Below are 19,822 nucleotides of genomic sequence, written 5' to 3' on the forward strand. Positions count from 1 at the left end.
AAATATTTGTTGTCCCTATTTCTCCCACAAGATCGTCAGTTCCATGAAGGCAGACCTTTTCTGTTCCCCTTACCACTCTGTCTCTTCAGCCTTTGTTTGAGTTTCAATGAATGTCTGTTGAGTGACTGATAGTGACTATTACAATAGAAGAAATGGAGATAGAAAATAGATCTATAAACTTCGTAAGTAAAAGGGACTGATGCCTATTCTGCGCAATTTAGGAAAGTTGACCTGAAACCAGAGGGATTTTTTAGGGTCCTATTTCTTCATTTGTCCATGGAATAAAAACATTTATTGAGTACTTTCAGGCACTATGCCAAGCACTTCACATGTATTACAGAATTTAACCCTCAGAGCAACCCTGTAGCGGTAATCGACCTTTATCATGCTCATTTTTTTAGCGACAACTTGCCAACAGTCACTAATGGTGGAGCCACAGGCAGGTTTAAGTAGGCCATTAATCCAATGTAATCTACACCCTTTCAGTCAACAATAGGTGTTTTATCTACATACTTTTAGAGAACCCCCTAAATTCCTCATTTTACCTGACCTTCACTATCTTGGGATCGAAACCTACTAGGTGGTTACTAACCTTTCAGGGGTTTCCTAGGGAATCTGAGCGCCCTTAGTGGAGGAACCGCCACTCTGAGAGACACGCAGAGCTCCGGCTAGGCAATGTCAGCACTCCCGGCGCTGCTGCGCAGGAAGGAGACATCAGGGCTGTCGGCCCAATACGGACCCCTGACCCTCTGGGTAGTGAAAGGGGAAGTGAAGATAAGTCTCGCCCACAACCCTCTCTAGCTGGGGATCTCCCAACAGGAGGGGGAACCACGGCGCATTTTCCCATCAACATCGTACGTCACCGGCTGAGCCCCGCCTATCTTCTCTTAGCATTAAATCTCCGGAGCTAGGACCCCGCGACTCTCAACTCCGCCCAGCCTCGCCCCCTATGGCCATATCTGGCTCGCGATTGGCCCTTGTGGGCTGTGATCCCCGCCCCCTCCCCTTCCGTCACTGCCAAAATGGCGTCAGTCGTAGCGGCGGCGGCAGCGGCTGCCGAAGCCAGAGAAGGAGGCGGAGGCAGCGGCGGCCGCAAAGGGAGGGGGAGTCCCATCTGACTGAGACGGCAGGCCTGGGCGGGCGGGGGTGCAGCGCAGGGCGGAGCGCAGGGCTAGGGATGAGCTAAGCAGGCTCAGAGCGCCGCGGCATTCAGCCCCTCGTGTCCCGCCGCCGCTCGTGAGGTGACCCGGCACCGCTCTCCAACCCCAATCCGCTGCTCGCGCGGAAGCCAGCGGTGAGGTGAGTGCGAGGGCGGCGACGTGGACAGCCGTGGCATTAGGAGCTGTCACTGCCCGGAGCCGTGACAGCCTTGGGTGCGGGAGCGGGGCCGACCGGTCTCGGAGAGGTGGTGTGGATGGCTGCGATCTCCGCCGGGGGGCTTTTCAGAGCCCGGCCGTTCACCGTGGGTTCGGACCGCTCCGAGATGGCGCGGCGGTGCTGAGACTAGCACCCGCGCCTGTGCGTCCAACGCGTGGAGGGCTCCGGTGTTTTCATTCGGATTTTCCATTCGGGGCTGGCCTGGGGCTCTTGTTGCAGGAAGATGGGGGTGGGGGTGGAAATGGGGGCGGTGAGAGCGGAGGTCCTGGAGCTGGGATTTTGACATACCCATTACGTAAGACGGAGGTGGCCTCCCGGAATCCCACCTGCCTCTTATTTTCAACAGACGGCGGCGGGAGCTTGGCGGGCACCCAGAGGCCAGGTTTTCTGCCAGGGGGGTCTGCTTAGCCTGCCCCGGCCAGCGTGAACTGGTTCAGCGTCTAAATTGGCCAGTCTCCCCACCCCAGTCTTTTTTTTTGGGGGGGGGGGGGTGAAACAATTCTTGGTCGCCACCACTCCCGTTGAAGTTTATCGCATTCTGAGGGGAGAAAGAAAAAAAAAGAAAAGCTTGTGACCTATAAAACTGGGTCGCAGCAACAGCTTTTCATTATCGTGCTTTTAAATGACATGTGCTGGGAGATTTTTGTTATTGTCTCAGTGTGCTTTTAATGCAAACGTATGGTTACGCCTTGGAGCCTTAGAGAAGGGTTTTTGTCCTACAAGACAGTTATTTCTTGTTTGCAACAGTAGGACAGGCATCAGTCAACAGGCATATATTTATTTGGGGAGAAAACGCGTGTCAGACGGCTAATAGACCCGTGAGGGCAGAAATTGTATTACTCTGTGAATATGTTGTTCTTGAAATAGTCCAAAAGTAAAAAAGCAATTTTACAAGATTACAGGCTATCGTTTGGTGTATATAGTCTCTTTTCTGCCTGTCCTAGTCTATCTCTTCTCTCCTCTTGGTGGAAGGAGGTGGAGACACCTGTAAACAGCGTAGCCCAGGTTACACTAATCTATTGTAGTACATTTGATATTATTGTAAAAAGCAATCTCTGGGATACCTAAGAATAGGTAATAATAATAAGGACTTGGGCAAATTATTTAGTTTATATTTAGAGTGGAGAGTTCTGGGATTCAGCTTTTGAAACTTAAGTATCCAGAATTTCTGATCTGTTTGAACCTTGTTTGAATTTATAATGAAACAAAAGATTGTATTTGTCTTCTTTTATAGGGATTTTGTTTTATTTTGGCCAGAATTAAACATTTTAGGCAACTTTTACAGAATTTTCACAATTTCCCTTTGAACCGCAGCTCTCAACTTTGGGAGTCCAGAATAGCATATATCACCACCATTATCATTATATAGACTATATGTTACATAATTTTCCTTTTCTAGATGATCAAACATAGACTTACTTCATTGTGGAATTTTGTAAGAATGTACTACTTATGGAAGTTAATTGATCTTGACACCAGCCCAATAGTGAAATAAATATGAGTAGATTTTGGCCTGAGTTTTGAATTTATGTGCACAAATTTACACTTTTGAAAACTGGTGAAGCGATATAAATTTTCGGTTTGTGCAAGAGAGCCAGGAAGCTGATGTTAATTTGTTCTGAACCTTTCCACATGAATTACCACAGGCTTAAATAATTATTGATTCTTAAGCTACTGGAGCATTGGCCTATTTATGGCAACTTGACTAATATTTGGAATAATTAGGGGACTAATTAGAAGAAGGAAGAGATAGAGTATATGACATTAATTCATTTAAAAAATAATAAAAATGATGGCAGAATCGTAGAAGAAAACTTACTGTTTTCTCATTGATTGATATTAGTTACATTTTTTGATTACAGAATTTTTCAAAGCAATTTACTTACTGTGAAAACCTACATTTAAGCACTGGTAAAGATAGAGGTATTTGATATATTACAAATCTTGTGCTATTCCTATTTAAATTCATGGTTTATTATTCTAAGTAGAAAACAAAAGTGGCTCTAGCAGGAAAATTGATTTGTTGTTCTTGTCCTTTCTGATGTCAGAGACTATCTTTGTGGGACGTTCCTCTTTCCTATCAGATGTAGAAGAGAATGACTGAAGGAAAATTGATTAAAATTTCTTTTCTTGTTTGTTTAATGCCCATAGAGTATCGCTCAATGGAATTTGTGGGTTGAGGAGAAGTCAAGCACTCCACACTTTATTACTGTATATCATAGTTATCACTTTGAATCCTAAAACAGCAAAGTAGAACTTCATACATAAGAAAGTATTAATTTATATAGTGTGTTACTATAATAGTGAGAAATTCGTAACAGTCAAAATGTCATAAAATAGAGGGATATTGAAATTAATAACAATTTATGTGATGGATGCAGTTATTAAAAGTCATATTTTCAAAAAATATTTACTGATATGAGAAAGTACAATATGTTGGGTGAAAAATTAGAATATAAGGAAATATTTGTTGTTATTTATATATCACATATATATTGCAAAATGATTGGCAGAGAACAAAATAAAAATGTTATCTCTGGATGATAGGATTATAGGTAATTTTTATTTTAATGTTTCTACTTTTCTATGTTCTGGCTTCTGAGTAGTATTACTCTAATAATCAAAAATGATGTAAAAATATTTTCAAGGGTCATAGGAGAAAACCCTGAAAATTCCACATAACCACTACTCCAACAGAGAAACTATCTTATGATTCCTATTAGCAAAACTGAGTTCCAAAATATGGTGCGTATGCAATACACAGTAATCTTAAGAGCTAATGATTAAGGTGAAGGCATTCTCCTAGGTACCAGCACCAACCTGGTAATAGTTTTACATATGTGGATGCTAATATTAATGAACATTGTTACACTCCAACCTGAATTTGTGGCTTACACCCAAAGTGTTCTGTGTTGACAGTGCCACCTATTGATGGACTGCTTAACTTAGTTTTTTTCTCATTTCCTCACCAGTCAGTAGCAGCGGTCTCTGAATGTTATATATAAGTGCCAGGTACAGTTCACCCTTGGACAGCGCTGGGGTTAGGGGGACTGACACCCCTCCCCCCTGCAGTTAAAAATCCATATGAAAAATCTGTGTGACTTTTTGACACTGCAAAAACTTGACTACTAATAGCCTACTGTTGACCAGAAGCCTTGCTGTTAACATAGTCGATTAACACATATTTTGTATATGTATTATGTACTGTATTTCTACAATAAGGTAAGCTAGATAAAAGAAAATGTTATTAAGAAAACAATAAGGAAGAGAAAATACATTTTCCATATTTATTGAAAAAATCCACTTATAAGCGGACCTGCACAAGTTTACACCCCTGTTGTTCAAGGGTCAACTGTACTTTGCTAGTCACTGAGGATACAAAGGTGAATGAGACATGATTTCCGTCCTCAAACTGTGGTTGAGAATACTTTCTTTTCTTCTTGGGCCATCAGGAAATATGCTTTTCCTGTTTCACTGCTCATGGCCCAGCACTTCAGGCAATATCTTTTTCCTGGTGCTCATATCCTCTTTTTACTTTCTTTATAGGAAAATACGTTCTGAGTTCCAAACAACCAATTTACAAGTACATTTTGGGGACATTATTTGGTTGTATGTCGGGGAATTTTATATTCTGAAGGGCTGCATATATGTTCATCTCTGGCTATTATTATTATTTTTAAGGTGTATGACAATTTCTTGGCACCTTCTTGCTTCCTTTTAAGAAGCACAAACAAGTAGAAAGAAACAAGGAAGGACAAACTATCAAGAAAAAAGTGGTAGATATCAGGGGAGTTTTCCTGCTAGTGCTATTTTAACAAAATAGTGAGTCATCAAAACATATAATAAGAGATACTGTTTCTTATATACTTTTGGTATCTCTTTGACTCATGTAAAAATACATTTCCATCTGTATGTTTAGTGTATATACATACAAAAACTCACAGTTTAGCTGTTTTCATTTCCAAATCAGAGCTGAAATATGGATATTGGAAATTCCTTAAATTTCCTTTTTACTTTTGTTGTATTGTTTTATAGATGAGATTTTTATTTTTGAAAGGTTTTAAAAATACAGAAAATTACAAAAAAGTAGTAAACCTACTTATATACCACATATACTATTAACATTTTTCATTTTTGCTTCAGATATATGTTTAAGATAAAAGAAGTACATATATCATAGTTATCACACTGAATTTTAAAAGAGCAGTGTGGAACTTTATACTATACTGGAGCAGTGCTGATCAGGTTAAAGTCTCTTTTGTTCTCCCCAGTTTCGTCCTCTTTCCCTCTCTCTTTGTATTCCCTCCCAGAGGCAGTTGTTATGGATAAATTTGATGTGAATCCTTCCAGTTTACCTCTCATGAAACACACACACACACACACACACACACACAGAGTACATGGCATTTCTTCGAAAGCTTTTAAAAAGTGGACTTTAGAGCTATACTCCCTTGGTTTAAATCTTGGTTCTATTACTTAATAGTTTTGTGACCTTAGGCAAGTTTTTAAATCTTTCCATGCCTCCTTGTCCTCATCTGTCAAATTGGGGTAATAGAAATGTCTACCTATTAAGGTTGTTGTGAAAAGTAAATGGTTTATTTACAGAAGATGCTTAAAACTGGGCCTGGCACTTTTTTTTTTTTTTTAATGTGCTGGTAAATTTAAGCAGCTATTAATGTGATTTTGTCATCGTATACATATTTTGAAACTTGCTTTTTTCAGTTTACTTGTTTCCCCCTCAATCCTTGTTGGCCTTATATGTCTAGTTCATTCATTTTGACTGGTGTGTAGTGTTGTGTTGAATGAATAAATCGCAATTTATTATTTCTTATCTTGGTGAACATTTAGATTGTTTTCATTTCCTATTATAAACAATGCCTTATGAATATCCTTGTACCTCTTGAAGCAACATGCCAGAGTTTCTCTGGATCATATACCTGATTGTCAAATTGCCAGGTCTTAGGATGTAAACATTTTTTCATTTACAAGATATTTGTAGGATATTGACAAACAAGTTCTTTTTCTCCAATTCTTAGCAGTTAGTGTTGTCAGACTCTTTAGTTTTTTCCAATCTAATTAGTGTGAAATGGCATTTCATTTATATTTTTGTTTCCCTTCATCTTATGTAAGAACATTTTGGTTATTTCTTTAGCGATTTGCCTGTACCTATCCTTTATATATTTTTTATTGAGCTGTCTTCTTCTTACTGATTTGTAAAGGTGTTACCAGTCCAAAGCCCATGTGCCTAACACTTCAAAAGACCAAAATTCAAAACGTCAGGGTTTGGAGTAAGAAAGGTTTATTGAAACTGAAGAGATAGAAGTCTTAGTGGTGCCTCAAATCCATCTAAAGAAAGTCCAGAGTTCAAGCTTCTTTTATGTCAATGGAAGACAGAAATGAGAGAGGCAAGAGGTTATTGATGACCACAGATACCTAGGCAGCAGCAGGAATCTGAGGAAGATTGCGCTTAGTCTGTTGACTCTAGTTGATGTGAGTCTAGTCATGAAATTTCTGTAAATCTTTGATAAACAATGCAAACTTCCTTTATCTTCTTGAGAGAGGCACTTTCTGGAAAGGGGCTATTTTTGAAAAACTCAAGCCACAAACTGAATTCCTTTAATGATCAGCACGTCTGTATGCAAGAAGCTATTAACTTGAAGGCCATGGGAACAAAGCAGGCTTGAAAAAGATGGAGTCAGAGAGGCCAAGCATTTCACTTTGTTATAAGAGATTTTTTGTTTGTTTTTAAATGTATTCAAGATAGTTACAAATGTTAGTAAAGTTCAAGATAGTTACAAATGTTAGTAAAGTTTTTATTTATTATTAAGTTTACATATCTCTTGAACAATGATCATTATGGACCCAAGTTATTGTGAATTTTATGTTATAGTATATTGCTATTAGTGAACTTTCCAATATACTTTCCTAAAATACATATAGTTACATTCCTCTCCTTCTGAAACTATGAGGAGATGTTTCAGTAATGTACTGTAAATATATATATTTTACCTAAAACTATTTAAACTTTGTGGACTTCAAAAATTAGTGGAATTTTTATTAATGTAATTAGTACCATAATTTTTCTTTAGTCCAAAATTTGAGTGGCCCCCTGCTTTGAAGAGTGTTTTCTGTCTCTAAAGTGCTTACCAACTAAGGAATAGAAATGTACACATACAAAATGACTTTAGGCACTTACATATAAAATATTATAAACTGTTTATCAATGTTGAGATTGTTTTGCACAGAACTAACTATAATTTCTATTTTGGTCCACCCCACTATACATGACTTAAAAGACTAAAATCAAGGTTAAGGCAATATTATTATTATTATCATCATCATCATCATCATCATCATCATCTTAATTTTAGAATTGGTTTACATCTACAGAAAAGTTGCAGGGAGTTAACATATACCCTGCAACCATTTTCCCTATCGTTAGTATCTGACATATCTATGTTATATTTATCACAACCAAGGAACCAACATCAGAATATTGCTATTGACTAAAGTCCATACTTTGTTTGAATTTCATTAGTTTTTACCAAATACCTTTTTTGGGGTTCCAAGATCTCATCCAGAATACCACAGTGCATTTAGTTGTCACATTTCTTTTGGCTCCTCGGGGCTCCGACAGCATCTCAAGTTTTCCTTGTTTTGATGACTTGACAGTTTTAGGGTCAGATATTTTGTAGAATGTCCCTCAATTTGGGTTTATCTGATATTTTTTTCAGAGTTAGACTGGGGTTACTGCTTTTGGGAAGGACAACCACAAGAGGTAAAATGCCATTCTTATTACATTATATCAAGGGTACATACTATCAATATGATTTATCTCTGATATTTTTAACCTCAATCCTTGGCTGATCACCTGGCTGATGTAGTGTTTGCCAGATTTCCCTACTGTAAAGTTTTCCCATATTCTGCTTTTTGGAAAGAAGTCACTAAGTGCAGATCACCTACTCAGTGAGTGAGGAGTTAAGTTCTAACTCCTTGAGGGGGGCAGTCTACAGAATTATTTGGAATTCTGTAAGGGAGATTTTTCTCTTCTCTTAAATTTATTTGTTTGTTTATTCAATCATTTATATCAGTGTGAACTCATGGATATTCATTTTATAACTTTACTACTATACTACTTTATTTCGATGCTCAAATTGTTCTACGTCTTTCAGGTTGGTTCCTGTGATCAACAGGGCATATCCTGTTTTTTTTTTTAGCATTTCCTTAGTTTTTGGCACTACAAGATGCTCCAGGCTCATCTTGCATATTCCCTGTCTCAGCCTTACAACCATTTCTCTAAGGATCCTTGGTTACTTTTATTAGAGAATGATACTAGAAACCAATATCTGGGCACTGGGAGTTCTCATTGCAGCTGGGGTGTCATTGCTTCTGAGCCCTTTCTGTGTACAGACCTAGGAAGCGTATACTAACCCACATATTCAAACATATAACTATTTTTCTATCCATCTTTATTTATATGAAGCTAAATATGAGTTCGTACTGCTATCTTTGACTCTGCTTCAGCACCACGTGGTTCCTTTACCTCCTTGCTTATCTATACGCTCCGCTCTCTGAAAGTAAGAATGCTGGCTCTCGCCAGACTGTCTGATATTGAAATCTGGCTTTGCTATGTGACTATCTGTGTACCTCAGTTTCTTCCTCTGTAAAATAGAGATGATGATGTCTTCATAAGATTGTTATGAAGCTTAAATTTGTTAATGCAAGTAAAGCACTTAGAACAGTGGCTTACACTGAGTAAATGTTCAGTAAATAACCTATTATAGCTATTATTGCCCTTAGAATGTTTTAATTTATGTATGTATCCTGCCCTCTACCCCCAATAACCTAGAATTAAAGAATGAATGAAGAAACCAGTTAATCTTGAGTTTTAAAATGAAAGATACGTTCCTAGCTTATGAGACTGTCATGGCAAGTTGACTATTAATCTTTCTCTCTAGTAGCTCTAACATGTGGTCTTCTGTCACAAATTCAAAATTGGCATTGATGATTAGCATTTCCTAATTAGTTATTTGAATTTTAACATACTTTTCTTATTAATAGCACTGTTTAAACTCTAGGAATGCTCTTTATTTACTCTTAATCTTCACAAAGGTTGTACAATAGCATTTACCAGCCTTTCTTTTTAGATTAAGGTGTGAGGGTGATAGCTAAGCTAAGATTGTGCTCTTTGTTAATTTGGGAAGTGTGTTGTAAAGAAAAATTGAACAAAGGGGCAGAATGGAGAAATTGGAAAACTTACCAACTACTTCTGAGCCAAACCAGCATAGTACCCCTTCATTATTTGGTTTAAAATAAATTCTCAGAATATTAGACACTCATAATCAAATGTAATTTCGGTAAACATTCCAGAGGCAATATAAGTAATTAAAAATTATCAATGCCTCTGCCTTCTATTATTATAAGCAATTGAGACTTGTTTACTTAAAATCTTTTTTATGGCAATCATTGTTTAATTTTTCATAAACCTTTCCTTTTACCCTAAATTTGATGTCCCCCCCCTTTTTTGAATACCAGAATTGTCTATATAATCTTGGTGAATTTGATAGATGTATTTTTGTTTTGTTTTGTTTATTTTTATCTCTGAACTTGCTGTTACATTTGTAGATTTTTCTAGTCTGGCTAAATTTTGATTACGTGAAACTAGTCAATGTTTCTTAAAAATGTAAGTTTGTCTTGTTTTGAGAGTAGGAACAGTACAGTTACTGGTATTCATTCTTCTTTACTACCCACTTGAAGACGTACTAAAACTAGTTTTTTTTTAAAATCTTTGTTGAAAAAGGAAACCTCTTACTAATAAACTATCAAAATGAAATAGAAAATCTATTATCAGTCTTGTTTTAGAAGCTAATGTCATATAATGATTGTGCTATTGGGAAATGCTTCCTGTTTTTTATAGGTCACTATCTTCTGCTGAATATTTTAGTTGAGGACTCTGAAGTGGCATATTTTCAAGAGAAATGGATGTAGATGGATAGGAAAAACTGTATAATGATATTTAGGCTTGTTAGCTTGGACTCGACTATTATTACCATAAAAGCTATACTCCCAAATCCCTTTTTTGTCAAAATTGTAGTAAGTGTAGTATTATTCTTTAAAAAATAATTTGTTCTAATAAGCTCTAAGAGATTCCCTATTCCTTGATCTCACTTTTTTCTGAACTTCGAAATAGAATTTTATTCATACTGACTCACAACTATGCTGAAGTTGGATTTATAGGATGTTGTTTGAACCTGTTATGGGTGGTGAATATTTTTCATTTTCTTATGCCGAGGAATGCCTGAAGATACCAATGTAACAGCTATTTTTTTTTAACAAGGCTTTTTCTCCTTCTATGATTAACTGACATTTTGATGTTCCTACTTGACCTTTTAACTTTTTTGAGGTTTTTAAAATCAAATTTCTTTGGTTTGTAAGTACTAAACACTACATTCAAACTAACTTAATAAAAAAAAAAAGAGAGAATGTTAATGCCAAGGATACTGAGAATTTCACAGTACCTATAGAAGTATAGCAGGCTTCATGAGGGGGAGGGGAATCAGAAACTGGAAACTTATCAGAAACTCAGGCAACTATTTTCTCACTACCCTGGGGCAGCATGGTCTCTCTCCCTACTTGTCCACTTCATGTTTCTCTCTCTGCATGTTGTCTTTTACCACTGTGCATGGCTGAACAAGTCCTCTAACTCTTAAATTCATACATGCACTCATGGTTCTGTGATCCCATTTAAATCCCTGGGAGAAAATTCAGTTTGAAGCAAGTGTCTATGTCTGGTCCAGTCAGCTATGGTGGATGAAACCAAAGTTTCATTTCAGACCCCATTTTTATGGTAGGGGAGTGCATACAGGACATACAACTCTCAGAGGGAAAGGTAAATATACCAAATGAATATCCTAAAAGGTGGTGATTACAAAGGAATACTAAATAATATGAAATAAAATTAAGATTTTTTTTGAAATAAAAAAGAGACCACTCATTGGCTTTTATACAGCAGACAAGAACTTAAATTATTTCACCCCGAATCCATAGGTGATTATTGTGAAAGCAGTAAAAATATCTCCTCTTTGCAAGTAAAAATTAATGGAGCTGATTTTTTAGCTTTTGCATGCAGAATTTGAAGTTTGAGTCATGCTATTTCATGAACACGAATAACCTTATGTTAACGTCATTAATACACCATGTCATTTCTCTATTCAACAAGCGTTTACTGACTGCCTAGCCTCTGCTAGGGACTGCGCTAAAACAGATATTTACAGATGTAACATTGCCTACTCTCAAAGAATTCCTAACGTAGTTGGCAAAGAGTAGATGTTCACAAAAATGGTTATAATATTTGTGTGATAATCATAATAGAAATATATATAATATGCTCTTGAAATAGAAGAGAATGACACTGTCTCCTGAAGAAAGAGGTTAGAGAAGGCTTCAAAGTGCAGGTCTCAAATATTATGCAGGAGCCGTCCATTTGAACAGGGGAATTCTGGCAGAAAGAACTGAATTTGCGAAGGTAATGTGGAATTTGGTATGACTGAAATGAATTTTTACACCATTCAATTTATTTGAAACTGAAATGAATATTTATTTTTTCATATCTGCCCTTCCTTCATATGATAGTGAAGACTACTTTTTTCAAAGGAGGGCTATAGATTTTAGACTATTCAAATCATTTTGTTCTTTAACTTTGATGTCACTTTTGAGAATGAGATGTCACTGATCATTTGCTTTCAGACTCCTTTATCAAATTTTCCAGTGTTGAGTGGATGTTTGGTTAGTTTACTTTTATGGTGATTTTTCTTTTTCAAGCATAGACTTCCATACAGTGGATAACTTAAAATGCTAGAGCTTACAAAACTTAAGAAAATCAAAGTTTTTATAAAAGTAAACAGTAAAAACAGTACATAGTATAAGCCTACTGTAATTAAAAAAATAAATCTCTAAAAATGATGTATGTCAATACTGAAATTTTATAATTTTAGAGGACAGAGCATACACACACTATTTTATAAATGTTATTTTACATCAGTTTTTCTCCTGTAGAATTGCACCTACCTTTAAGCAAAACTAGTGTATGCAGTTGTCAGAATGCTTTGTGCTTCGCTACTCTAATCAGTTCATTAATACCTTTACTTCTCTTTTCAAGTCCTTTATCCACTCATTCATGATTCCTACACAACCCCCATCACAAAAAACCAACCAACCAAACAACCTCCCCCTCAAACCCAGAGCTCCATAGTTAACTCTTCTAAGTGCTTGAGGTAGATAAGAGAAAAAAGGAAGGTAGTTGTGGCCCGCTTTGCTGCTTGCAGCAGTGATGGTGGCGGATGTGTGTGTGTTTCAAGCACGAGGTGCGTTTTCATATAACAAGCTCAAAATTACCACCATTGTCACTCAGGTAACACTTTGGGACTGTTTCTTATCCTCTGCAAACCCATCAGTCTGTCTCTTGTTGCTTTTGTCCTTCAAATATTCTTTCAATATACTGTGTAGGAAGGAGGTAATGTATATAGAAAAGGTTATATGCCTTTTATCTGTTGTTCTCTTTGTTTGGAATACCCTTCCATCTCTCTATTATTGTACTCATATTTCAAGATTTAGATGATATCTTTTTCTTTTCTGATTCCTAAGCTTAAACTGTATGTCTTTGTGTTTTCTGTGACCATTTCTGTTATATAGACTTATCATTTATTGTAATTGCTTGTTTGGCTGCCATCTCTATTATACTACTGTAAGGCAGGGACATATCTTAGTTGCCTTTGTGTTTCCATTGCCTAGTACAGAGCCTGGCACATGATAGGGTTGCCATTTGGGGATTCTTGGATGCAGACAACAGAAATCAACTCTGGTTGCTGAAGAAAAGGAAAAGGAATTTATTGGAAGGATAATAGTTAGCTTACAGAAATGACTGGAAGATTGGATAACTAAACCCATAATAAATAGGAAACAAACCAACCAGCCAACCTCAGTGCTAGACCATAGCCAAAGTTATGTCATAGAAATAGCCTTTTAAATAAAAACAACAAACTAATATTTTAGAGAGCTCAATCAGAGGAATGTTTCTGCTTGCAAAATTTTTTAATTTCTAAACCATCTTACCCATCAAATATCAGGTCTTATTACAACCATTTTGTAACACTGGCATTATGTACCAGAGTTGAATATACATATATTATTTGTAGGTATTTTTTTAAATTCATACACTTTTACATCAGAAGACATGTACAATAATTTATGCATGATTTTGTAACTATTATAACCAAATATTGGAAACAAGCCAAATTTCTATTAACAATAGAATGGATAAATTATGATATATTCTCAAAATGAAAAGCTATACAGAAATGAAAATGAATAAACTACTGCTACAAATATGACTGAAACTCGAAAACATTGTGGAGTGAAAAAAGCTAGACCAAAAGAGAATACATACAGTCTGAATCCTTCCATGTTCCATTATATAATAGGTTCAAAAACAGACAAAACGAATCTAATGTTAGGCGTCTGGATATGATTCTTTGGGGAAAGGTTAGAGGGGGATTGGGAGCTTCTTGTTACTGGTAGCATTCTATTTCTTGACCTGGGAGGTATTTATAGTGGGTGGTGTGTTCTCTTTATGGAAATTCCTAGAGTTGTGCGCTTTTCTATATGTATGTTATGCCTTAATTAAAAAGTACAAAAAGCCGAAATCAAAAAACAGACTTATGTATGTGTTAGCTTGAGGAGCATGGCTCAGCAAAAGTCTTAAAGCTGTATGTAAAGTTTTATCTGAATATCTATATGTGTATTTTAAGGGAGAGATGATCCATAGCACTAATCAGATTCTCAAAGGGGTTCATGACCCAGAAAAGGTTAAGAACCCACATCACCAAAGCCTGCATATTCAGAAAAATTATTGTTAAACGTTATTATGGAAAGCTTGTCTTAACAATGCAATAAATCTTTGCCTCTATGATCAGACCCTCTATGTTTTGGATCCCATCTCTTCTCACTTTTTAAGGCTTTTACTTTTACAATCATGCTCTTTTTCTACTTCATCCTCATTTTCTCTGTCTGCTGGATGATTCCCATTGGTTAACCCCACTTAATTTCATTCATTTTTTTTTAAATCCTCTGTCGAGTCCATGTCTTTATAAGTTATCATTCTATTTCCCTGCTCCTCTTCACATCAAAACTCCTATAAAAGGCTGTATATCCTTCCTCACTTCTCATTTTCCTCAGTTCATTACAGTTGGGCTTTCCTCCTTCAAACACTTTATTAAAGTGGGTCTTCTCAAGGTCACAGTGATTTGAGTTTTGCTGAAACCAGTGGTTAAATATCTCTTTTTAGGAGGAAGTTGGGTTAGAGCATCTTAGGTATAGAGAATTGATTTAATCACATTTCTTGTTTCATGGTACACTTTTGTTATTGGCCTGTGTAGGGCCCTGCTTTAATTTTATTTTATCCTCCTTTATTCTCCACCTTCGCTCCCATTTCCTTTCTCCCATAGGTATTCACTTTAATATGTTTAACATACCATCTGAATGTATCTTTGAAAACTATAATACTATTTTGAATATGTTTTCAATTTATATAAATGATATTTTGCTGTAGATTCCTTATTCTTTCCTACTATTTTCATTAAACACTAAATTAAAAAAATCTTTGTTGCTGTGTTTACATCAAGTTCATTGCTTCTGACTACTACCCGGTATTCAAATCATGGTATCTGCTACATTTAAAAATTATTCCTTTACTAATGGACAACTCGATTTGTTTATTCATTCACTCAACGGGTATGGACCACATAGTATTCTCCAGGCACTGTTCTAGATGCTGGTTATATAGCAGTGACTAAAACAGAAAAATTCCTACCCTCATAGAATTTGCAATCTTATGGAGAGCGAGAGAGAGATAGTAAATAAAATGAATGAGTCTAATATGTAGTATGTTAGATGGTGAAAAGTAGTAAATTGAGAAAATTAAAACAAGAGAATATGAGTGTTGGACGTGAGAGGTTGTGGACGTTTTAAATAGGGTGGTCATGTAAAGCCTCACCGAGAAGGTAACTTTTTAGAGAGAAGGACCAGAAAATATAGCTGGCTGGCACCTGAGATGCATCTGGCTGAGCGGCATCAGGAAAGGCTATTCCAGGCAGGTGAGCAGAAAGTATAAGTCCCTGAGACTGGAACATGCCTGGTTTGTTCAAGAATTAGTAAGAAGGCTGGCATGTTACCTTTAAGAGTACTTTCTAAGAGTTTTTTTAGTATGCTAAACTTTGCCTCTTTATTATATTGAGACTTATTCCTGTCATTTTATGTTTTCTATTTACCATACTTTCTTTTCCTTATTTCTTTTTTACTATTTTCTAAGGATAAATAAATTTTTTAGAAAGTTATATATTATATTTTTATTCTTCTGGTGGTTACTCTTTATGTAGTCAGATTCATGTTTATATTTATTTTTGTCTATCAGGTTTTTAAGCTTATTGATATATCTTCCCCCTGAACAAGACATGTATCTTAGTAGGCTCTCCTAGGCCTTGATTCTTTCCTCATCTCTGTCCCTACCATGTTAGAGTTCTTTAGCCTTTTGATGTTCAGGATTACTTCCCTTTGTTTTTTTTTTTTTTTTCCTTTCTTCCCTCCTCTGACTCCCATTGTTTACTTAACAATAATGAACCTTTAAGTTATTTACTCACCCTTTCTTGTCATATCTTATAAAGTCCACTAGATTTGGTTATCATCTTATTACAATATTTTGTCTCAGTGTTTCACTCTAAAATTTTGAGTCTTTAAGGATATTCAGTTTAACCTTTGAACAATAGTTTGATTTTTTGTTTAGCTGCTTTTTTGGTAAACCATCTGAGCACTTATATTCCTAATATCTTTATTTCACCATTGCATTCAAATGAGTTTAGCTATATATAAAATTCCCTTTCTTTCAACATTTTAAAAATATGACTCCATTATCTTCTTAAATCCAGTGTTACTGATGAGAAATCTTGAGTTAGATTTTTGTGTGTGGGGCGGTGAACTAATTTTTCTTTTTCTTGCTAGGAATTTTTAGAATTTTCACTTTGAGGTGTTCTTAGATTTCTCTATAAAGTGTCTAGGTTTGTTTGTTTGTTTTTCCTTACCTATTATACCAAACTGACATCTTAGATCTTTATTCTTGGAAATAATTGGTGATTATTTTATAAGTATTTCCTCATCTCCATTTGTTTTTCCTCACTGTATGAAAGTACTGTTATTTAGATGTTGACTCTAATTTTTCTAGCCTCCATATTGGGGGTATTCAGAACTAATTCTTATTTTTCCCTTTTAAATACACTTTATTTTTTAAAGCATTTTTAGATTCACAGCAAAATTAAGCAGAAAGTACAGAGAGTTCCCATATACTTCTGTCCCTACACAGACACAGCCTCCTTCACAATCAATATCCCCACCAGAATAGTACATTTGTTATGGTCTATGAACCTACACTGACACATCATTATCACCAAAAGTTCATAGTTTCCATTAGGGTTCACTCTGTGTTGTACATTCTGTGGGTTTTGATAAATGTATAGTGTATAATGACATATATCCACCATTGTAGCATCATACCGAATCTCACTGCCCTAAAAATCTTCCCTGCTCATCCTGTTTATCCCTCCTCCATCACTATTGGTAACCCTTGATCTTTTTACTGTCTCCGTAGTTTTGCCTTTACCAGAATGTCATATAGTTTGAATCATAGTATAACCTTTTCGGATTGGCTTCTTTCACTTAGGAATATGCATGTAAGTTTCTTCCATGTTTTTTCATGGCTCGATAGCTCATTTCTTTTAATGCCAAATACTATTCCATTGTCTGGATGTACCACAGTTTGTTTATTCATTCACCTACGGAAGGACATCTTAGTTCCTTCCAAATTGTGGCAGTTATAAATAAAACTACTGTAAGCATCCATGTGCAGGTTTTTGTGTGGACTCATTTTCATCTCATTTGAGTAAATACCAAGAAGTTTGACTGCTGGATCATATGGTAAGAGTATGCTTACAGTAGGACTGTGCTACTTCTAGCAAGTCAAATTTGCCTTTCTGTACTTGAATTCCCTCATCAACAAAATGATGATATTGAACCAAAAGCTTTTTAAGGTCTTGTTCTGCTGTAAAATTCTGTGAACCTTTAAGGAGGGTATGGTTGTAAATAATCAAGACCAACAGTTTGAGTTTTAAAAAAGTATTTCTTGAGAGGATTTTACCAAAATAGAATTAGTTGATAAGAGTACAAGTAGTTTTAAGTGATTTGCTTTATTACTTTAAGAAAAATTGTTCTAATTCACAATACCATTAACAGTTTTTAAGCGTGCTTGTTTTTCTTACAGTACCACTGACCAGCATTAGGTTTAATGTTTTTTATTCATATTTGTTAATTTACTGGATATGATATAGTATCTCAAAGTTTAATTTCTTTGATTATTTGCAAGGCTAACAATTTTTCCACGCATTTTAATGTATTTGGGTTTCCTTGTGTATGAATTGTTTGTAGTTTTTAATTACCTAGTAAGTCCTACAAATCAAAAACTTGTATCAATCAAACATTATTAACTGGAAGAATAACAGAATTCTCAAAGTTATTTTCAAGTATGTGTTAATTCTCAAAGTCCTTTTCAGGTGCTTGTAAACAAATAAATTTGTTATTTGTTACAGTTTGTGGGGAAAAGTGGAAAGGAATTTTTTAAAAAGGCTTAAAGTATATTTAAATAGGTAATTAAATAGTTAAGCAATTGAAATGTTTAGCATTAATCAAATGACAGAATTATAAATCTGTGTATCTACTTTTCAAGAAAGGCGATATTTTCAGTCAACACATCTCATTTTTATTATATGTTAGTATAGCTTTATTTTAGATTGCTTGTCTTATGTAAATGCATTTTTTATTACCCTAATGAATACTATTTCAAGTAGCTTGTGTACGACAGTGAAATAGGAAGAAAAACCCAGATGTTGTGTGTTTAAGAGAAACTTTTAGGAAAATTCCAATGGAAACAACAATTCATTTTGACACCAGCTAACAAATGCTTATCATAATTCAAAGAGGAAGTAAGAACTTTGCAATATGGGAGTGGTATGCATATGGGAAATTAAGTTAAAAAAAGATAGTGTGAGAGACAAAATTTAAAACCAGATTTCCCTTTCACTCTAGACTAGTAAGCATCATATATTTGCATTTCATATACAGTGTTGATTATGAACAGATTTTCAGTACAAGATGGGTAGTTCATTTTTGTAGCAGTTAGTTTACATGGAATTTGATTTTTTCTGTAGAAATGGTAAATCTCATTTCTAAAGTAAAGTGTCTTTAAAAGAATGTAAATAGCATTAAAAATTCTCCAGATACCATTTCCCCATCCTTCTTTAGCCACTTCCCACTTTTTCCCATTTCTGCACTGTTTTTTAATTTTATCCTGTTTACACTTTCCTCCCTTCTTCTTTTTTATTCCTTTTCTCACCATATCTCTTTGTTCAACTTCTTTTTTACTTTACCCTTTTCTCTTATTTTTGATCATCCGTTCTTTTTCTTAACCTGTTAATTGTCCCAGTCTCTTCAACCAGTTTAACTTCTCCCACTTACCTTTTAACATTTTTTGTCCCACAAAGCCCATTTTCACTAGTTAACACACAGGTCTTCCCAGGGAATTGTTTTCTTCTTCCATTCTTGAAATATGATGTATTAGAATTTTAAATTAAATGAGAGTTGAGTCATAAATTGATGTATTTGGTCTTAGGCAAGCTGTTTAACTTATATGCCTCAATTGCTTCAATTATAACATGAACTGAAACTAAATCACCATCTACCTTCCTAGCTCTAAAATTCTATGATTCTGTGGTTTCTTAATTTTACCAATTTTTTCTATGCCAACATTATTCATTTAATAAAGATTTATACACCTACCGTGCATTTATAACTGCTATAATTTATGTGAGGGAATTAAAAGAAATTAGAGAATTCCTGCCTTTCAATTGCTTATAGTCTGCCTGGAGAAATAAGAGGTATCTGTATGTTAACATTCAGTTATTTGAGTCTGTGCTTGTTCTGTCCAGACCAGATCCATATTCTCAAGAGAAAGCCAGCTATTCTAGTTCTAACTTATTTTTTACATGAGGGGCAAGGTTGCCCCTGAACAAAGTAAAAGATTACTTTTTATGTTCTTATACATCTAGGAGTTCCCATTGTAGTTATTCTATAGTATTATTTTTTGTTGTTCACTTGATTCCAGTCTAGAATTTAACATATGGAAAATTTTATCTCAGAACTGAAGAGATTGATCTTCACTGTGATTTAATAGATAAACAGTCTCTGCCCTTCTTCTCTTTTATGTGCATACATATGTCTGTACATTTGTATGTTTGTATAATCATGTTCACATATAGTGTTCAAGATGTCTGAGTCAATGTGACTAATA

At 35.4% G+C, this 19,822-nt stretch overlaps 1 protein-coding gene across 1 annotated transcript in view; it reads left to right on the forward strand.

Moving 5' to 3' along the window:
• Nucleotides 1-1,041: 1,041 nt before the first annotated feature.
• LOC105310304 (C-myc promoter-binding protein-like) overlaps nt 1,042-19,822 on the forward strand; it is a gene marked incomplete at its 3' end in the record, with an annotated part of 44,862 nt that continues 26,081 nt past the window's right edge. The window contains exon 1 of the mRNA XM_011386491.2: nt 1,042-1,299. The remainder of the gene's footprint in view (nt 1,300-19,822) is intronic.

Source organism: Pteropus vampyrus, unplaced genomic scaffold, assembly GCF_000151845.1.
Source record: "Pteropus vampyrus isolate Shadow unplaced genomic scaffold, Pvam_2.0 Scaffold15, whole genome shotgun sequence".
NCBI lineage: Eukaryota > Metazoa > Chordata > Mammalia > Chiroptera > Pteropodidae > Pteropus > Pteropus vampyrus.